The 21721-nt window shown below is 45.4% G+C and overlaps 1 long non-coding RNA gene across 1 annotated transcript in view; it reads right to left on the bottom strand.

Moving 5' to 3' along the window:
- The window catches only part of LOC117346903, a 44900-nt gene extending 25400 nt beyond the window's left edge, over positions 1–19500 (bottom strand). The window contains exon 1 of the long non-coding RNA XR_004536679.1: positions 19239–19500. This is a non-coding gene — a long non-coding RNA (uncharacterized LOC117346903). The remainder of the gene's footprint in view (positions 1–19238) is intronic.
- Positions 19501–21721: the final 2221 nt, after the last annotated feature.

Below are 21721 nucleotides of genomic sequence, written 5' to 3'. Positions count from 1 at the left end.
TTAGCCACTATCCCACTCAGCACCAGTTCAAGTAATAAACAGAATATATCAGGAGTCAGAAACATTTAGAATGGCTCTACTTCCTGGATGTGAATGCCCTTCTAATACATACCTCATGTTCAATTTCTTAATTTCACAGTAGATTGAACCCTTTTAATCACTTCTTATTGTACTTCAGCGCCTAACCTTAATATTTGTGAAGCTGACCATTGCAGCGTCACTTCATTTATGCAGAAGTTATATTTTTGGCACTTATTTGACACTTTATTGCTTTATTCATTACTAAATGATGGCCTCCACTTGTCTCAGACTGTTTTCAGGCATCTTTCTCCCACCATCCCTGCGAGGCCAATCCTGTTGTGTGTAAAGTTCAAGGATACCTATGTTAGCTCTGAGTAGGAATAGAACATTTTCGAGAGAGAGAGAGATCTAAGCAAAACCTAGACTGATGGAGGTGGAAGCAGAAATGCATCGCTGGGAAAGCTACCAAGTTCAATTTCAGAATGAATGTGCAGCTTACTACCGCCAGAAGCAGCAATTAAAGAGAGATGGGAGGAAGAACTCTCTAATGATGAGCGACAGCCAAAATCTGCTATGTCCACTTACAAAGAACATTCAATAAGACGAGTAAAGATGGAGTCGAAGCAGTGAGAGAGAACTTAATGAAAAACAGCTTCAGAAGAGGACAAATATACAAGTACTTGGAGAATTTCAGCAGATCATGGGCAGGGACAGATTCAGATTTCACCCAAATTATCCTAGCTTCCCGCATCAGCAAAGTCCTGGAGTGTGGAATTTAGAGGGTCATTTACCACAGGGCACATTTTACGCAATGGCACCTACAGTAAATAAAGGGGCCTTTTTTTTTTTTTTTTTACTAAAGCTTAGCGCACACTAATAAACATTAGCATGCACTAAGTGACACGAGGTCCATAGGTCTAAAATAGGATGTGCAGACTTTAGTGTGCACTAATGTCCGTTAACACGCTCTAAGTTTTAATAAAAGGGCCCCAAAGTACATTAGCAGCATTAACAACTGTTAATAAATGTCCCTCTAAGTTTGACTTCACATGCAAAAAAAACCATACACTTGCAGATCATTAAAAACAGAATTTCACTGAAGTGCTGATTTTAGAAGGACAACTTCTGCTGCCACACTGAGTAAAGCATTTAGTTCCCCCACCCCTCTCTCCTTTTACTATGCTGTATTAAACGTTTGCAGTTACAACACATTAATGGGCATTGGTGTACCAAGGGGGGGGGCAGGGACGGTCCACCCCAGGTGCAAACCATGAGGAGGTGCTCCTGGCATTGGAGTCATGGTCCAAGAACTTCCCCTTTCCAGCAGTGCCAATGTTGGGCCTTCCTTTCTGCCGTGTCCTGCCTTCACGAAAGCAGGAAGTGGGCAGGACCCGACAAGGCAGCGAGTTGACAAAACCTGGCTGTTTGAAGCCTACTCTGCCGGAACCTTCCTTCTGCTGTGCCACTGATGATGTCACTGATGATGCAGCAGAGAGAAGTCCTGGAGGAGTAGACCACAAACAGCCTGTTCACAGCAGCTGCCTCTAGCGCAATCAGAGGCAGATGTCAGAGGGAAGGCTTCTGGGTCAGCACGTGCAGCATGCAGGAACTGCCACCTGGGCCCTGCAAAGAAGCAAGTAAGGCAGGAAGGAGGCGGCCCACCTGAAGGCTCTGTCTGGTAACACACTCGCGGGAGGGGGGGTGCAAGTACTTGGGAGAAGGGAGAAGTACAGAAGGGAGAAGTACAGAAGGGAGAAGTACAGAAGGGAGGGAGCAAACAAGCTTAATGGAACAAGCAAGGGAGAAAGGGGGCATGAACTTGGGACAAAACAGGGAGTGCGTTGGGACATGGGAGGGGCACAAACTTGGGCAAAGGCTAGAAGGAAGGAGAGAGGGAGGGGAGCACAGAAGGGAGGGAGGATGTGCATTTAGCCACTGCTGCTGCTTTAGGAGGCAGGTTCTGAGATATGTCAAATATCACAGTGGGAGAGAGGGGGTCGATCGGGAAGTGCTGCACAGGGGGGTGGGAGGAAGGGATGGAAAACTGCTGCACATGGGGGGAGAGTGGAAGAATTGTTGGACGGGGTGGAGGAGAGGAAGTGAGATGCAACAAAGAGGTAAAAAGGGGGTAAGAGACATACATGGAGAAGAGAGGAGAAATGTTGGACATAGGGTGGAGGGCAGGGAGAGATGGTGCATGGGAAGAGAGAAAGAAATATTGCACATGATCATGGAGGAGAGGAAGGGAGAGATGCTGCATGGAGCGGAATAGAGAGGTTTGACCCAAGGCACAAGGCAGGAAAAGAGAGAGATAGATGATAGACAGTGAAAAAGAAACAGAAATGTTGGATATGGCAATGGAAGGAAAGGTAAAGAGATGGAAGATGGTTAGTGAGCATGGAGAACGATGAAAGCGTCAGATGGGCAGGAGACCCTGGTGAGCAAGGTAACAGAAGATAAACAGAAACCAGAGCCTGGGACCAGCATGATTTGAATAATAAAGTAAGCAGACAATAAAAGGTAGAAAAAAATAATTGTATTTTCTATTTTGTGATTACAATATGTCAGATTTGAAATGTATATCCTGTCAGAACTGGTATTAGCAAGCGTGAGCTAGGACCTAACAGAGAGGAAAAGTCTTTTTTGTTTATTTTGTTTACACCACAGAGTTGGAGAGGTTGTAACCCTATGTAATGTTATATTGTAACACAGTGAATGTTAAACTAACCCATTCTGAGCTCTCTGGGGAGGACGGACTACAAAAATAAATAAAATTACTAAAAATATATTTTTTTATATTGGGGGTGGTTGTTAAAAACTGATTGGTCCCGAGTGTCGCATATCCTAGGTACGCCGCTGGCTGTTGGTACATGTTATAAACCTTCAGTTGAATAAGTTGGAATAAACGTTACCAACCAGCCTTGCTCTCAGTCACACTTGGTTTGGGGTTTTCCTCGGAGGGAAATTACTCCCACTAAAACCCTTCTTCCTCATGTGGAGGCACCAAACTCTGACTATTCAGGAACTGACAGAACCTGATTGATGCAGTTGCCTGGGTCATGCTTTGTTTTTCTTCAGAGGGTGACAGAACCTGCCTGAGGGAGACTCCAACCAGGTTGGCACTGGACCCAGGAATGCCCACAAGGGGGTGCTACATCCTGAAAGTATTTTCTTGATAAAAGTTCCAGTCATTTGTGGTTTTCTGGCAGCATGGCACCCAGCAGACCTTTATGGTTTCTCCACAATACAAAAGAATATTAATTCATAAGATTTAGCAGGTTAGGGAGTGAAAGGTCTATTTTCAAAAATCCTCTTATAGAGCATTTAGACACAAACTGATATATGGCCTCACTTATCGTTTCTTCCAGTTAATTGAAAACAGGTTCCAAATACAATTCTCTCTGCTGCCTGACATTGCTTTATTCAAAAGTAAACTAAAATGCTTCAAAATTTTGATATTATTTCCAGCCAGCACAGATATTAAACTTAATTTCCTAAACAGTGAAAGCTAATTATGCATTCAATTACAGTTTCTTAATAAAGATTAAAACTCTGAAGTCTATTGCAAACCCATATTTAATTCAGCTGCCATTTTATGCAAACCATGAAAGTATAAGAGGTAACAATGGATATAAATTATAATGTATGCCAGGGAGTGAATGCTATTTGTCCAAGCACGTTACTATAAAGAATTAAATCTCCCTATCAGTTCCCTAATCTAGTTAAAATTGGTATTCTTTATTTGGTCTTTCAATGTAGTCCAATCTCCTACTTTGAAAAACAAATTCTAGGGAATAAAGAAAAGAGATTAATTTATCATTAAGACTCTGCTTAATTGAAGTCAATTCCGAACAAACTTGAATTCAATTTCTGCTCATTAAATTGAATGCGCTCTGCTTTCCTCTCCGCATTGCTTTGAGCAAGCAGCTGAGAACAAGGGACTAACATCAAAATTATTAAATTGAGGAGATTTTATTTGGTCTTCACATGCCAGAGCTGCTTTGATGAGGAGCTTTTCTTGGCACTGAAAGGGAAGAAGAGCAGCTGGAGGAAAAATCAAATGAAACTAAGCCTTGGAAAATTGAAGAAAACACAAGCTTAATAATATTTAATAATTAAATTTCCACAAACAATAGCAGCAAATGAAGTAATCTGCGAAGTCTGTGAACTCATTTGCATAATTGATGCCGGTCCCCTGTAAATGAATAATGAAGATAATAAAAGATGTTGCTAAAAATGGGCACAATAACAGCAAATTTCATCAAGCCGGGCACTCTGATTAATCTGCTCTTGCAAATCAGTGCTGAGAGGGGAGCGTGTGATTAACCACACTGAGGGCTGCGGTAGTAGGCACACTGCCCTCTTCCTGGGTCTCTAGGCTGCCTCCCACCTCCTCCCTTTCTGTAGCCTGACCCCCCTCCTCAGCTCAAAAAGATGACCTCCCCTCCCCCATCACTCCCATCTACTTCCTCTTTTGGGTTGTTTCCCCTCCTCCTGCCCTGCTTCCTCTGTGTTAGATAGCAGCAGCTGCTACAGGCACAGTCTGGGGCTGAGTTCAGACAAATTCCCCTTAAGAAAAGAATGGAACTTCAGGACCAATTGGTTTCGCCGTTAACCAGTTCAGCACTGCCCTGGGTCATTCTTCGATCCTGCCAGCAGCCCAGTAACTCTGACACACGTCTTAGAGCTAAGAATAGCTCTTCTGGGTCAGAGCAATGGTCCATCTGGCCCAGTATCCTAATTCCAGCAGTTGCCAATCCAGGTCACAAGTACCTAGCAGAATCCCCCAAAATAGCAAGATTTCATGCTATCTATTCCAGGTCAAACAAAGGCTCACCCCCCCCCCCTCCCATGTCTAAGGTGACCATATGTCCCGTTTTAGGACTGACCATCCAGTTGTCCCAACCCATCACTTCGGGACATTGAAATGTCCCGTTTTCAGGGACAGCGTCCCGAAGCTGTGCGCGGGGACACCAGGACGGGCAATCACTTTCCCTCCCTGCCGCGCCGATTCAAACCCTAGTCCACCACCACTGCATCTTGCCCTCTTCCCGACGTCAATTTTGACGTCGGAGAGGAAGTTCCAGGCCAGCCAATCGCTGCCTGGCTGGCACTGGGGGCATTATGGACATGGGAAGGAGGCACTGGGGGCACTAAGGATACAGGACAGAGGCACTGGGGGCACTAAGGACATGGGAAGGAAGCACGGGGGGCACTAAGAACACAGGACAGAGGCACTGGGGGCACTAAGGACACAGGAAGGAGGCACTGGGGGCACTAAGGACATGGGAAGGAGGCACTGGGGGCACTAAGAACACAGGACAGAGGCACTGGGGGCACTAAGGACACAGGAAGCAGGCACTGGGGGCACTAAGGACATGGGAAGGAGGCACTGGGGGCACTAAGGACACAGGAAGGAGACACTGGGGGCACTAAGGACATGGGAAGGAGGCACTGGGGGCACTAAGAACACAGGACAGAGGCACTGGGGGCACTAAGGACACAGGAAGGAGGCACTGGGGGCACTAAGGACATAGGAAGAAAGGGACAATTGTTGGGCCTGAGTGCAGAAAGAGAGAAATGAAAGAAAGGATACACAGACAGAAGGAAACGTAACCAGAGACTCATGAAATCACCAGACAGCAAAGGTAGGAAAAATGATTTTATTTTCAATGTAGTGATCAAAACGTGTCAGTTTTGAGAATTTATATCTGATGTCTATATTTTGCACTATATTTTCTCTGCTTAATAGTGTGCTTTGTAGTTTTTTTTTATTTTATGGTTACCATTATGAATTAATAAGATATGTGTACATGAAAAATGAATGGAAGAAATTGGGGGTGGGGCTAGGGCAGGATTGGGGTGGGGCTAGGGTGGGGTTGAGGACAGGACTGACAATTAATAGATATCCCCTTTTGATGAAAAAAATAAATGGTCACGTTACCCATGTCTGTCTCAGACTATGAACTTTTCGTCCAGGAACTTGTCCAAACCTTTTTTTATAAATTCAGATACACTAACCACTATAACCACATCCTTTGGTAACAAGTTCAAAAGTTTAACAATTTGTTGACTGAAAAAATATTTCCTATTTGTTTTTAAAGAGTATTACCATGTAACTTCATTGAGTGTCCCTTAGTCTTTGTTATTTTTCAAAAAGTAATAAATTAATTCACTTTTCCTGTTTTATACCATTCAGGATCTTGTAGACATCAATCATATCACCCCCCCCCCCCCCCCCCCTCAGCCTTCTCTTTTCCAAGCTGAAGAGCCCTAACCTCTTCAATCTTTCCTCTGCAGCACCAGTACAGCTCAATTGATTTGGACAGACAAAGGAAGGAACAGCATAGTACTCTACGGAGAAATACGGTGATTGAAAGGTTTCTGTCATGCAACTATGATTGTATCCTTTTTGTGTGGATGTACCATAAAGAATTTTTTGAAATAAAAATCAAGATTGAAAAAAACAGAATGGTGAAAATTATTATTCTGTTCAGAGTAGGGTTGTCAGATTTTACATTCATAAAATCCGGACCCCCTAGGCCCGCCCATCCCCGTCCCGTTAGGCCCCAGTCGTGCCCTAATCCTACCCTAGCCCCGCCCCAGCTGCTTGCTCTGGTCAGGCAAGAGGGCATCTGTGCATGCACAGATGCCCTCTTCCTCAACACAATTTCGGGGGAAGCTTTTCAAAACCCAGACAAAGTGCCGGGTTTTGAAAAGTTGTCCGGCTCCCCGGACATGCCGTCAAAAGGAGGACATGTCCGGGAAATCCGGATATCTAGTAATCCTAGCTCAGAACACAGTTGTGTTAGTCCACTTGGAAATAGAGAAATAAAGGTCCAAACAGTGGCGTAGTAAGGGAGGGCAGGGAAGTGCACCGCCCCCGACACTGACGCCAGAGCCTCTCCTCCTCTCCGCCCCTGTGTACCTCTTGAAATGTTCACAGGCGCGAGCAGATGTTCCACCTGCTGCTTGCGCCGGCCTCTGCTCCCTTCTGACATCACTTCCTGGTCGCGGGACCAAGATATGATGGCAGAAGGGAGCCGAGGCCAGTATGAGCATCAAGTGGACGATGATGCTTACAGTGGCAAACATTTCAAGAGGTGGGAGGTGGGGGCGCCCAAGCGGTGGGGAAAAGTGGGGGGGAGGTGCACCAGTGGCGATGCTGGGCATCACCGAACAAGGCAAAAACCTCCCTCATTATGCCACTGGGTCAAAAACAAGTGAAGATGATCAAACTGAGATAAACAAAAAGAGGTTCATATTAAAAATGATTTAATCCAAGCTTAAATCACTTGTGCCTGCCTATTTGCTGATATTCAGGGATACTTAACCAGTGCCTTTGGATATCATGACTGTCCCAGTGCAGGAACAGTCTGCGGGGTGCAGTGTGGCCAGAGCCAGTACTTAACCAGTTAGCGATGATATGCAGACTGTTAATGCTAACGCTAATGCTAATGGTGTCTTATATACCTTACTAGTATTTTAGCCCGTTACATTTGTTACAGTAACGGGTGCTAGAATAGCCCCACCATAACCTTGACCCTGACCCCACCCATGGCCCTCCATCTTGCCTCCTGGACCCCCATTAATTACCCTAGGCGGCAGCAGCGGTCCTGACGTACCAACCCCTCCTCCCTCAGTGCCCCATAGCAGCAGCGGTCCTACCATTTCCTTCTCTCCCTTTCCCCCTTTCACACCCTCTACCATCTCTCTCTGACCCTGTTGTACCACTTTTGCCATCTTTCCCTTTCCTGTCCCCTCCGTCGTTCCCCAAGGCCATCTCTCTCTCTCCTGCTCCCTCCATCCTCCCTAGTCTATCTCTCCCTGTCCCCTTGTAGCCCCTCTGTCCTTCTCATCCATCTCCCAAATCTGACATCTCTCCCTCCCTTACACCATCCCTGAGTTTCTCTCTCCTTTCCTCATTTGACTCCAACATCTCTCCCTTCTCCCACTCCCCCCCCCCCCCCCGAATCCGGCATCTCCTGCCTCTGCGGAGCTCTCCCTTTCTCTTTACTTTTCGGATCACCTCTAAACGGCTACTCTATTTAATCTACATAACATCCTTGCTTGAAAGCTGCACCTCTTGCCCTTCAGGGCCTCGCTCAGCCTTTAGTCTACAAATTATTACAGCTAATACTATAACTCTCAAGCCAAATGGAAGTACCAGAGCACATACCTGAACAGTCACAACCCCGTTTCACCTTCCGTGGCTCTCACACTCCAATTTTTTGATCTACCATTCCTACTCTAGTCCTCCTTTTACCATCTTCCCCTTTCCTGTCCCCTCCGTCGAGGGAGCGAGATTTTGCTTCCGGCCCTCTCTGCCGCTCCCCTTCCCAGCATATAATGCTATTACTCTCACACGCTCGGGCCACCTCAGCGGACGCTTCCCTGCTCGGCGATGACTTTTATACCCACAGGCTGGGTAGCTGTACATCCCCGTTGAAGCATAAGGCTTACTTGGTTATTTAGCGAAGTTTATTTTTAAGTTCAAAGCCGCCGCCGCGGCTCCTCTCTCGATCCCCGCTTGCATCGGAAACCTTCTCCAACGCAGGTGCAGCTCGAGAGAGGAGTCGCCGCGGCGGCTTTGAACTTAAAAATAAACGTCGGCCATGAAGTGGAAGGGAGCTGGAGCCGGCAAGACCGCACATCACCTGTGAGAGAGGGACCGCTGTATGCGCGCATGCACACTCCTGCCGACCATAGACATACGGATCAGGGAACACGCAGGTAGGAGTGCGCATACGCGCTTAGCATTTTATTATAGTAGATACATAGTAACATAGTAAATGACAGCAGATAAAACCCAAATGGTCCATCCAGTCTGTCCAACCGTACATGCTCTATAAATTAATAATTGAATTTAAATGGTCCTTTTTCTTAGATATTTTTAGGCCAGAAACCCAGTACCCTGCCCGGTAGTGTGCTTAGGTTCTATCTACTGGAGTCTCAATCAAAGCTCACTTCAGCCCAACTAAACCATCCCAGCCATCGAAGCCTTCCCCCCAGCCCATCCTCAAATGAATGGCCATATAGGGGGACACAGACTGTACAAGTCTGCCCAGTACTGACCTTAGTTCCTTCAATATACAGTGGAACCTTGGTTTACGAGCATAATTCATTCCAGAAGCATGCTCGTAAACCAAATTGCTCGTATATCAAAGCGAGTTTCCCCATAGGAATGAATGGAAACTCGCTTGATTCGTCCCCCCTCCCCTCCCCCGAGGCCACCAGTGCTGCTTCACCGTACCCCCAACCCTTGAGGCCACCGGCGCTGCTCCACACACCCCTGAGAACCGGCATCGCCCCCCCTACCCTGTGATCCGGTATCACCCCTGCTCGCGTCGCACTCCCCCCCCCCCCCCGGCAATCCGGCATCTCCCGCCTAGTGCCCAAACACCATCCCTTACCCCTATTTGGCACTGGCACCTGCATCAACGCACAGGCACCTGCACCAACCCACAGGACATGCCGGTGCTGGTGCTGGTGCCCGAAGTTCCTCCCTCCTGGCTGGGCTGGGCCTTGAGCATCTGCACATGCTCAAGGCCTTCTGGTTTTCATTCTAAAGGCGGACATGTTTAAGGAAATCCAGACATCTGGTAACCCTATGTTAAGTGTGGGTGTGTATGCCTTTGAGTAAACCACAGACCCATGGCTGCATGCATAGTGAGGAATCCTCCCTGTGATGTTTCAAGGCAGAGTACAGACGTGGTTTGCCATTGCCTTCTCCCACGCAGTGTGTGGCTCCATTATGTCACTGCTGCCCAACATAGGGCCTACAGTATCTGGTCCCCTATCCAGGTACTAGTCAGGTCTGGCCCTGCTTAGCTTCCAATAACAAGAGCGGGACTACCCAAGGCAGCCAGGTCATAGGCATAGGTGTTAAGTACACAGGCTAAAACAGAGCCTTCTCTCACCTACTTTAGGGCTACCAATGCAACTGCAAAGAGATGGCACTTTGGCTCACCCATCTACCTCTGCTTTTCAGTCTCCAGAACCTTCCCCCAAGGTTTTCTGAGCTCCAAAGGAGGATTCTCCCTCACCTTCCATCCCTGACTATAAGAGCTTAAATCTTAAATCAGGCTCTGGGACATAAGTATGGGGGTGAAGGAGTCTGGTTATCCTAAAACAGTGATATCCAGCACCTGTATTTAAGTCAACAATTGCAGGGAGCTGGGCAGGGCAGGATTAATTCGTCGAGGTCCCCTAGGCACACAAGTATACTGGGCCCCCCACACACGCCCCTCCCCACCATGCCCCACCCCCATTTATTTACCCATTTTCTTATTTCCTTATTTATTTCCACTTTATTTCTTTTTTTTCTTTTATTTAAAAATTCAAAATAAACAACAAAGATTACTGCCAGTGTACAGTTTTTCTTCTATGCAATCTCCAAACATCTCTGCACAAATCTCCCCTTCCTTCCTAGAGGAAGAGATCTTCAGCTGGCAGGGCTTTGGGAAGTCCACCAATTTATATTTTGCATTTTGGTAGGAGGCAAGGGACATAACAGGAAGAAAATTTAGTGCCCGTCATTTTATTGGACTAATACATTTCTCAGTTAGCTTTCAGAGGTTAAAACCTCTTTCTTCAGGTCAGTAAACTATACTGTTGTTACAGCATCCCTGACCTGACCTGAGGAAAGGAGTTATAGTCTCTGAATTAGTAAAAAAAAAAAAAAAAAAAAGTGTTAAAATTAGTCTAATAAACAGGATCACCTTATTTCCATTTTCTATGAATAAATGATTATCAACACAGCTACAATAATACTTTATCCTAAAGCAAAAATAATTAAATTAATAAAACAAATAGAAATTTTTTTTCTACCTTTGTTGTCTAATTTCTGCTTTCCTCATCTTCTCATCATTCTCTTCCTTCCATCCACTGTCTGCCCTCTCTCTGCTTCTTCCATATGGCATCTGCTCTCTTTCTATGCCTCTTTCAGAAATTGTCTGCCTCTCCCTTCCATCTCTCCCTCCCCCTTGGTGTGGCATCTGTCTTCTTCCCTTCCCTCCTCCAATGGTCTGGTATCTCTCTCCTCTCCTTCCCTTCCCTCTACCACACCCCCATGGTCTGGCATTTCACTCTCTCCTCTCCCTTCTCCCCACTTCCATCAGCATCTGCCCCCTTTCTCTCCCTCTACCACCCTTCTATGCTCTTCTCTCTCTCCCTCCAAACTAACCAATGCTGTGAAGCAAGGTCCTGCGAAGACTTCAGCTGCCGGCTCTGCTCAGGGAAGAAGTAAGTGATGTCGGAGAGGGGGGTGGAATGGCAGATGCGGGGAGTTGCTGCAAGATCTCGCGATGACTGCATCTGCCTGTCCACCCCCTCCAACGTCACTTACTTCTTCTCTGAGCAGAGCCAGCAGATGCAGTCATCGTAGGACCTTATAGCAACTCTCCGCGTCTGCCGGTCCAAACCCCCCCCCCCCAACATCACTTACTCCGGCCACATTGCCGTCGATGCCGGGGGTGGGGGTGTTGATCTCCCAGGGGGGCCCAGAGCTGCCGATCTTTTCCAGGGGGCCCGTGTTGCCGAAGAAAAATAAATCAGAATCCTCTGTTTCTTCAGCGGGCCATCCTGACAACTTCTGGCTCTAGCCATGTGCCTACTGCTCCTACCCATTAATTTGGCCCTGTATCTGGGAAGGAATTCTGGTGTATGCCCCCCAGCTGAACATAAGAGGTGCCATACTGAAACACACCAAAGGTTCATCAAGTCCAGTATCTTGTTTTCAACAGTGGCCAATCCAAGTCACAAGTACCTGGCAAGATCACAAAAGAGTAAAACAAGTTTTATTCTGCTTATTTTAGGAATAAGCAGTGGATTTTCCCCAAGCCCATCTTAATAATGGATTATGGACTTTTCTTGTAGGAACTGGCTGTTGGACAGACACCAGAGGGTGGTGGTTAATGGAAGTTGCTCGGAGGAAGGAAAGGTGAGTAGTGGAGTCCCTCGGGGTTCGGTGCTAGGGCCAATCCTGTTCAATATGTTTGTGAGTGACATTGCTGAAGGGTTAGAAGGAAAAGTGTGCCTTTTTGCAGATGATACCAAGATTTGTAACAGAATAGACACCGAAAAGGGAGTGGAAAATATGAAAAAGGATCTACAAAAGTTAGAGGAATGGTCTAATGCCTGGCAACTAAAATTCAATGCAAAGAAATGCAGAGTAATGCATTTGGGGATTAATAATCAGAAGGAACCGTATATGCTGGGAGGTGAGAAGCTGATATGCACGGACGGGGAGAGGGACCTTGAGGTGATAGTGTCCGAAGATCTAAAGGTGAAAAAACAGTGTGACAAGGCAGTGGCTGCTGCCAGAAGGATGCTGGGCTGTATAAAGAGAGGTGTAGCCAGTAGAAGGAAGAAGGTGTTGATGTCCCTGTATAGGTCATTGGTAAGGCCCCACTTGGAGTATTGTGTTCAGTTTCGGAGACCGTATCTGGCGAAGGACGTAAGAAGACTTGAAGCGGTCCAGAGGAGGCTGATGAAAATGATAGGAGGCTTGCGCCAAAAGACGTATGAGGAGAGACTGGAAGCCCTGAATATGTATATCCTAGAGGAAAGTAGGGACAGTGGAGATATGATTCAGACATTCAAATACTTGAAGGGTATTAACGTAGAACAAAATCTTTTCCAGAGGACATAATTTGAGGTTGAATGGTGGTATATTCAAGAGCAATGTTAGGAAATTCTACTTTACGGAGAGGGTGGTGGATGCCTGGAATGTGTTCCCGAGAGAGATGGTGGAGAGGAAAACGGTGACTGAATTCAAAGAAACGTGGGATGAACACAGAGGATCTAGAGTCAGAAAATAATATTAAATATTGAACTAAGGCCAGTACTGGGCAGACTTGCACAGTCTGTGTCTGTTTATGGCCGTTTGGTGGAGGATGGGCTGGGGAGGGCTTCAATGGCTGTGAGGGTGTAGATGGGCTGGAGTAGGTTTTAATGGAGATTTCGGCAGTTGGAAACCAAGCACAGTACCGGGTAGAGCTTTGGATTCTTGCCCAGAAATAGCTAAGAAGAAAAAATTAAAATTGAATCAGGTTGGGCAGACTGGATGGACCATTCGGGTCTTTATCTGCCGTCATCTACTATGTTATGTTACTATGAAATTATCCAAACCTTTTTCAAACCCTGATAAGCTAACTCTTGAGAACCATGGCTGCAATTGCGGGGGATATAAAAACAGAGCCAAATATATGACCATGATGCCAGATCTCAGCCTCTATTCTGTCTGAGCTAGAAAGCCAAAAGATGCAGAAGGAAATAGCCAGGCAACAAAAAAATAAAGCCAGTTGCCTTGTAGCAACTCTAAAACTGAAACCAATTTAGTATACTGCACTGTGACCAAACATTGCGCCTCAGAAACAGATCAAACCCAATGAGTTCTTCAGTTTCATTCATTAATTTTAATGATATTACAATATTATTACAGTGTTCAAAATGCACCTATGACCTGCTTGAAGTAAACGCATTGAAGGTAATTATTATTTATTAGCATTAATAACTTTAAAAATACCATAGCTAACAGAGCATGTGTATCACATCTCCTCTTGAACTGCATGTTCATGAATTTATGGAGCTATAGCCATTAGTGAGAAACATTTGGTGTTTGTTTCTCTGTAGTATCACTGGTTGAAAGTAGAATAAGCTTTCAAGGGCACCTTATATTCAAGAAGCTATTATTTCAGTGGAAAATAAAAGTGCTTATAAAATCTGTACTCTATTATGTGGATTATCATTTACACACACACACACCCCTTACAAAGCCACACCAGTGTTATTAGCGTCTGTAACAGCTCGGATGCTCATAGGAATTCTATGAGCAGTGGAGTTGTTACCGTGGCAGCTGCCGCTAAAAACACTAGCGCGGCTTTGTAAAGGACAGGGGTTAATTTCTACATTACTCCAAATGGTAATTTCTGTACAGTAATAGGTAGGTACAATGTTCTCTTTGCTTCCCCCTCCAATCCCCTACCTGCCCTCACCACAACTCAACTTATAATATTACCGCATTTTTCATTCTATTAGACACACCCGACCATAAGACGCACTCCCCTGTAGAGAAGGAAAAACCAAGGAAGAAAAATTCTGCCCACCGCCCTGCCCTGTACCCTGTCCCCCATCTGGTGATCTAGTGGTAGGTCGGGACAGGATACAAGGCAGGTCTAGTGGTAGGCAGCCCCCCGGTACCTTTTTTTCTTACGTCCGTTGGTCCAGCGCTATGTTGGCAGGAGCTTTCTGCGCTCCTGCCTCTCCCTCGCTGGACGGCAATCCTCTCTTCTGACAGTGGCGAACAAGGCAGGCATGAGTTTTTCGTATTCCTGTCTTGTCCCATGTCACGACCTGAATGGCGAGTCGCAAGAACTGATGGCAGCCATTCAGAGTGGCGCAGGACCAGGCAGGAATGCGAAAAGCTCTGCCAGAAGGGAGGATGGCCGTCCAGCAAGGGAGAGGCAGGAGCTGGGCCAACAGACGTATAAAAAAGGTACCAGGGTGGGGGGGGGGTATTCGCTCCATAAAATGCACCCTTATTTCCACACACTTTTTTGGGGGGAAAAAGTATGTCTTATAGAGCAAAAAATACAGTAAATACCTGAGCTGGTGGGGATCCCTAAGCCCCACCAGCTGCAGACATCCTCAAAGGCATCCTGAATTCCCTCCGGTGCAGTTTGGCAGTTGCCTGCAGCTTTAGCGAGCCGCCCAACACTGGCAACTGGCACATGCTGTTTTCTCACACGTGCCAGTATCAGGTGCGCTCACTAAAGCTGTCGCCGACTGCTGAGCTGCAGTTGAAGGAGTTCAGGGCACCTTTCAGGAGGTCTTCCTCTAGCTGTGCCTGAGGATTCTCGCCAGCTGCAATAAGAGTACATCGCTGCTGAAAGGTAAACTTAAAGACCAGAAATGAGCGCGTAATGATTCAAAAGAAGGATTTTTATACCTAATTCTGTATACTGTGGGAAGCAAATGTTATTCAAGAAGAAATGGAGAATCAGGGTCAGAAAGTTTTGCATTATAAAGCAGGGGGGGTCGATATTCAAAGTGATTTAACCTGCCAGAAATGGCTCCTGGTTGGTTAAATCACTTGTTCAGGGCTAATTGGTCATATTCAGGAACGCTTAACTAGATAGTGCCACTGAAAATCTGTGCAACACTGTTCTATAAACCACCTCTGGAGTTAGGTGCAGTTGGGTCTAGGACAGGGGTGTCAAAGTCCCTCCTTCAGGGATGCAATCCAGTCGGGTTTTCAGGATTTACCCAATGAATATGCAGGAGATCTATTTGCATGCACTGCTTTCATTGTATGCTAATAGATCTCATGCATATTCATTGGGGAAATCCTGAAAACCCAACTGGATTGCGGCCCTCGAGGAGGGACTTTGACAGCCCTGGTCTAGGATGATTCAGCACGGAAAATGAAGCACGGCTGTTTCATCATGGCAAGTTTGTCTCGGACAATTCAGTGCGGCCATACGATACTGCGATCATTTCTCTAGGCCTGTATCTCTCTCTCCCTGCTGCAAGAGTAGAAAAGCCCCCTCCCCACATGAAAGAGCGGAGAGATGTTTTTTCACACACATAAGAAACAAGCCGCCTTCTTGGACAAAGCGGAGAAAAGTCTCACTCAGAAAGTTGAGGAGTGTGTGGTGCAGTGGTTGGATCTACAGCCTCAGCACCCTGGGGTTGTGGGTTCAAACCCCGTGCTGCTCCTTGTGACCCTGGGCAAGTCACTTAATCCTCCATAGCCCCAGGTACGTTAGATAGATTGTGAGCCCACCGGGACAGAGAGGGAAAATGCTTGAGTACCTGATTGTAAAAACCGCTTAGATAACCTTGATAGGCGGTATATAAAATCCTAATAAACTTGTAACAGTAGACAGGGAGGAGACAGGCTGATGAGTTGAAATGGGTTATTATATTTGATTTTAAAGGCAATGACATGTCCCACAATGTAATGGTGGTGGTGAAAGTTTTGAGGTGAAACGTCCCAAGATGAACTGGCCATGTTAAACTGCCCGAGATAAACTTAACTTAACTATTCGTGCTGAATCATCTCATTCCACGTACAGTTTATAGACTATATGTAGTGCCCATCCATGCAACCAATGTTTAGGCACAGCTTTAATGCCAGTGAAAAACAGGCATAAATGCCTGCACCTAAACTGCACAATTTGGGCCTGATTTTCAAAATGTCCCGATTGTGGGCAGCGGTAGGCATCCTACCGCTTAGAGAATGACACGGTGAGAAAATTCATCACCGTTCCCGTCCCCGCGGATAACCGTGGGAAAGCATTCCGTGCCGTTCTTTAGTATCCATCTCAAACTCAGTCCTTCTATACCAGCGTTCATCAATGCAAGGCTTGAGGGCCAGTGGCTGGGCCAATTCATACTCTGATTCTTCCCTCTCTCCTTAACGAATGACATGGAGATGGTTCCCGCGGTTATCCGCGGGGACGGGAACGGTGATTAATTTTCTCACCGTGTCATTCTCTACTACCGCTGTCTAACGGACCAATCGGGGTGCACTTTTTTTTTAAATTGATGCAACAACAAATGACGTCAACAATGTAGGTATCGCTCATGCATTTGTGGAGCCATCTAGACACGCCCACAGACGCCTAAGGCTGGCTTAGGCATGGCTTACATTGGAAGTGTCCTTAGGCATTCGTAGGCGTGAGCCAGTTGCCTTTGAAGTGAAAGGCTGCTAACTTTTCTTCATTGGGAGTGTCTGACATGATGGAGAGAAAAACCCCCAAATATAAAAAACAAAAATATACATTGTATATTCCAAAACAGATAACTTTTTATTCTTCTAGTAATTAGTATTATAGCAGCATTTGTCAAATCAGAAATAAATCAGTTTGGACATATACAATGGAGAGAAAATACCTCATACCAACAGTGCCAGCATCCTTCTGTAAGCATGGCGTAGTCTCTCTAAAGAGACTGCCAGAGCATGGGGGGTTTTATATAAAAAGTATCTCTTTCTAGTAAGACCTTCCCCTGGCTATTAATGTACCACCCTGATGGATAAACCAAATGCCTATCTAACTCCCTCTCCAAGTCCACACCTCAATTCTTCCCTGGGGGGCCCTGGACAGGCATAGCGTCTAGAACTTTCTTCTTGAAGTTTCCATTCTTCACACGGGTACAGCATCACGTTATCGGTTTTTAGGTTCCCGGATGGAGTGTTTTTGCTGACTTGCATTTTCCTTTCAGCACTGTTCGTTGTCTTTTCCAGCACTGGTTGGTGTCCTTGAGAAACTCTTCACAGCAAGAAATCCACACACTCACATGCCACACATTAGCATCTCAGCATCTGAACTGAAACCAGTTTGCACAAGCCCGTGACTAACAACTTCAGCAAAATATAGGAATAGGTCTCACAACCTGTAAAAGTCTCCCATAGGCTCCTGTCATCCATCTCACCTTAAACACAGGCAATAAAACGCTGGCCTAAATTTATGGCATCTGTACAAAAAAATAGATGCAATTCTGGACACAGCACCTACCAGTGATTGACACGTGATAGGTGCCCATTTTGCAGGCAGGCGCTGTTTCCAAAATCCAGCCCTCTGAGCATATTCTATAACTTTGTTTCTAACTTTTAGGAATATCCATGACCCGCCCACTCCCCTCCGCTGGCCACACCCCCTTTTGAGATCCGTGCAGAAGAATTTTTGCACACCATTTTATAGAATACACTTAGAACGTTGTGCGTGTAAATTTTAATTTGTGCCAATTAAGAGTCAATAATTGCTTGTTAATTCGCAATTATTGGCACCGACTGATAATCATTTAAGCTGTGCGTGCAAATTGGTAATATACACAGATTTGTGTGTGCAACTTGGTCACAGTATATAGAATCTGGAGGATAGTTTACAATATCAAAATATTGTCACGCACTCTTCTATCTGCTTCCTGTACTTGTATGTAAGGGTAGGTAGGTAAACATAAAAAGGTAAATACTTCAAAACAATAGTTAAATAAGACTGCCACTGTGCTGATTGATTGCTAATGGTGCTAGTTAATTAAAAACAGGATGCAGGTCTTCTCCAAAATATAATCACCTTAGTCATGAGAATAGGATGCTACTGTTTCAAATTGTTTCATATCACGTAATTACAAACAGAAAGTCTGTGGGGTTTTATATTTCATCTTAAACCCACTACCTATTCATATCATTTAGTTCCTTCAGTGTTTGCACTTGAATCACAAAAGAATCAATCTGAAGGCTTAATCCGTCTTCTGTACCTTCCTACACACTTCGCTAGTGGAACTGCTCTATGCTATTGTTCTAAAGTAAAAATGTTAAACAATGTTATGCATTCTTGTTGGACATGTGCATTTCTCAACTGCAGCAAGGAACATCTTTTATCTCGATTTAACCTTGGCGGGGGTCATTTGCAAACAATAGATATAAAACTTAGCACTCAGAACTGCAGAGGATGAAAACAGAAAAGCAAGGGAACAAAAAGCTTTGAATACACTACATTAAAAAAACTGACCTATTAAACTCTTATTGCTATTACGGTCCGTGAGTGAATATATTATAATTGTACCCAGTACAAATAAGAATGCATCAATGGTCTGAAGCTTAAGTAGTTGGTGTATGGTACGGTATATTTCTGCCAAATGGTTTGGCAGAAATTCACATCATTCAAAAAAAAAAAAGTAGTACCCACCTAATCCAAGATACGAGACAGGTTGACAAACATTTTGTTTTCCTGCTCAACTCACTAATTGCTGGCAAAAATAATCATTAAAAAAAAATCGCCAGCTCCAAATTGCTTGGCACGCTTCTATGAAATCCATTGTTCTATAACTTTGTGTCATTTCTGGAATGCGTTATGTGATTTCTACATTATGTAAAACGTTGTTAAACATTTCGGTGACAAGTCAATTACGATTCCACCTCATCCCTGCGGTTATTTCTCTTTGTATTTGCATGTTGCTACTATGGTGAGGCTTTTGGCTGTCTCACTAACACTGGATGATGCCGGGTTGTCTTTTAAAAAGGTGGATCGGATTTACAGTAATGGGGATTGATTGGGGATAACTATACAACGTATGTTTGCAGGTAAAACCAAAATGGAAACACATGGGAAAACACAGTTTTGACCTGCTTACCTGCAGATTAGCACCAGTTTCTCCTGCACATTCATGCAGTCTGTCAACCAATAGTCCTTAAAATGGAGTCTGCTTACCAGATCCTGAGGTGTAACTTCCATGCCATTACTCTCATACAGCATTTTATCTGTTCCCCAGGTTCCTTCTATGATTTTCTGCTTCCCTGGCTGTTCTTCCGCTTGGACTTTTACATGTCTGCAGTTCCTGCCCAGTGAGTTTTTCAAAAGTACAGGCAGTCCCCAAGTTAAGACTGAACTCTGAGGACTTTCTTAAGAGATCAGATTCCACAGGTGACCCTTGAAGGGAGGAATGCTGGCCTAGTGCCTCACTCTCAGTCAGCCTGTTTCCAAGAGAGAGGTTGTAGAAGGATCTGCATTAAAAATAGTTTTCATAGCAACCTGGGAACTGCATATGTAATTTGCATAAATTTGCTTGAGGTGAGAGCTCTTGATAAAAAAGGCTTCTTTGGATTGCTTTAGGACCTTTTTGAGACTTGGGGAGTAGCAAGTGGGAGAGAGGCCTAGAAAAACTAAGTCAGGCCAAGCACACCATACTTCACGGGGGGGGGGGGGGGGGTGTTGGGGTTGTTGAATCTTCTCACCCTAACCTAAAAGCCATCCTTTAGAAGAGGCCTCTGGCTGGTTTCAGCAGTTTGAGACTGAACTCTGAGGACTTTTTTTTAGAGATCAGATTCCACAGGGGATCATTGAGGAGAGGAAGATTGGCCTAGTGTCTAATTCTCAGTTAACCTGGTTCCAAGCTCATTTCTTTACTTATAGCAACCTGTGACTTGCTGTCTGCCTCTGGAACAGGACATTAATTTGGTAGGATTTTTTCTACCCTATTTTTTTTTTTTCTTCTAGATGTAAGTTCTGTACCACTGTATGGCTGGGAAACATTGTATCACCAAAGCTGCTGCTCAGGTTACAACCTCTGTGCAGATAGAAAATGTTACTCAGGCAGAAGGAGTAGTAGTTCCATGTATAAGCTGTCTTCAGTTTGAATCCCTCATGAAGGAAGTAAAAAAACTGAGAGAGGAGGTGGCAAGATTGAGAAGCATCCGTGAGAATGAGATGTACATCAATGAAATGGTTCATGGTATCAAAGATTTCCAGTAGTGGCTGTGCTGAAAGAAGTTAGCTGGACTCAGATTACAGAACACTGCAAGATTGGTATTGTGACTACCCCTGTCTTTGAACTGAAGAACTGGTATGCTGTCCTGGAAGTGGAGGAGATGAGAGCAACCCAAGGAGAGGAAGGACCAGAGCTTGAAATTCCAAAAAGTACTGGATCCGTAACCATTAGGAGGCATAAGGTATTCCCTTCTGAAGGGTACAGAAGCGTCCATTTGCAGACCAGACATGATGTCATAAGAGGTATGCTGTCTGCCTGGAGCCAAAATCCAAGATTTTATGGAGAGCTTGCCAAGACTCATCAAGCCTGATGACTACTATCTGATGCTGCTCATCCACATTAGCACTAACGATACTGCCAGGTACCCCTGCAAACGTGTCAAAAGTGACTTTGTGGCTCTGGGAGAGAAGGTGAAGCAGTCAGGTGCGCAGGTGGTATTCTCGTCCATCCTCACTGTTGAGGGTAAAGGCCAGGGCAGAGAAGCTCGCATCCTGGAGATGAATGCTTAGCTATGTGGATGGTGTCGTTGAGAGCATTTTGGCTTCCTAGACCATGGGATGATCTTCCAAGGACTGCTGAGCAGGGATGGTGTGCATCTATCAAAGAAGGGAAGAAGTGTCCTTGTCAGCAGGCTAGCTAATCTACTGAAGGGGGCTTTAAACTAGAAGTGATGGGGCAGGGTGATCAAAGCTCCCGGGTGAGTATAAGCCCTCAGGTAAGTAAATCACTTAATACCTCTACACGGATGGGAAAAGGGGACATGTCTGGAAAGCAGTATATACTAATGCTCGAAGTATGGGAAACAAGATTCTGGATCTAGAAGCTGTGATGGAGGAAGAGGAGTTGGATATAGTGGCTATCACAGAGACGTAGGAAAGAGCAAATGGAAATTGTTCCTACCTATAAGACTCACTAGACCACCAGGAACTGAAAAGGTAGATATGGAAGAGCCTACAAAGGTGTGGTGGGAGTCTTGGTTAGAAGATTCATTTTAGGTGTGGGAGGGAGGGGAGATTGGAGGGTGTGAGAGAACCTGCTTCAAGTTAGGCAGGTCCCAGCTAATATTCAGTTGGGGCCCACTTTGGGTCCCTATTAAATATTATCTGGGCCTTCATGAGCTCAGGCAACAAGCACATGCCAAAATAGCCCTAGATAGTCAGTCAATGATGCTGCTGACTGCAGTGGGTTCAATATTTAACAGAGACATTTCTACCCCCCTCCTCTGGAAGCAATCCTAGTTTGGGCAGATACTCATAGAGGAGACTCAGCTGACATAGATGGTGTGCAAAAGAGTGCATGTTGTAAGCCAGTTGGCGTAGCAAGGGTGAGAGGCACCCAGGGTGGTAGCACCCCTCCCTCCCCGCTCCCCCTGCTGCACGCACGCCCCCTTCCCTTCCCCCATACCTCTAGTTGTTCACCACTGCGA

The sequence above is a fragment of the Geotrypetes seraphini genome, chromosome 12 (assembly GCF_902459505.1).
Source record: "Geotrypetes seraphini chromosome 12, aGeoSer1.1, whole genome shotgun sequence".
NCBI lineage: Eukaryota > Metazoa > Chordata > Amphibia > Gymnophiona > Dermophiidae > Geotrypetes > Geotrypetes seraphini.
Note: the sequence above shows the minus strand (reverse complement) of the source record. Positions and strands in the feature narration are given on the sequence as shown.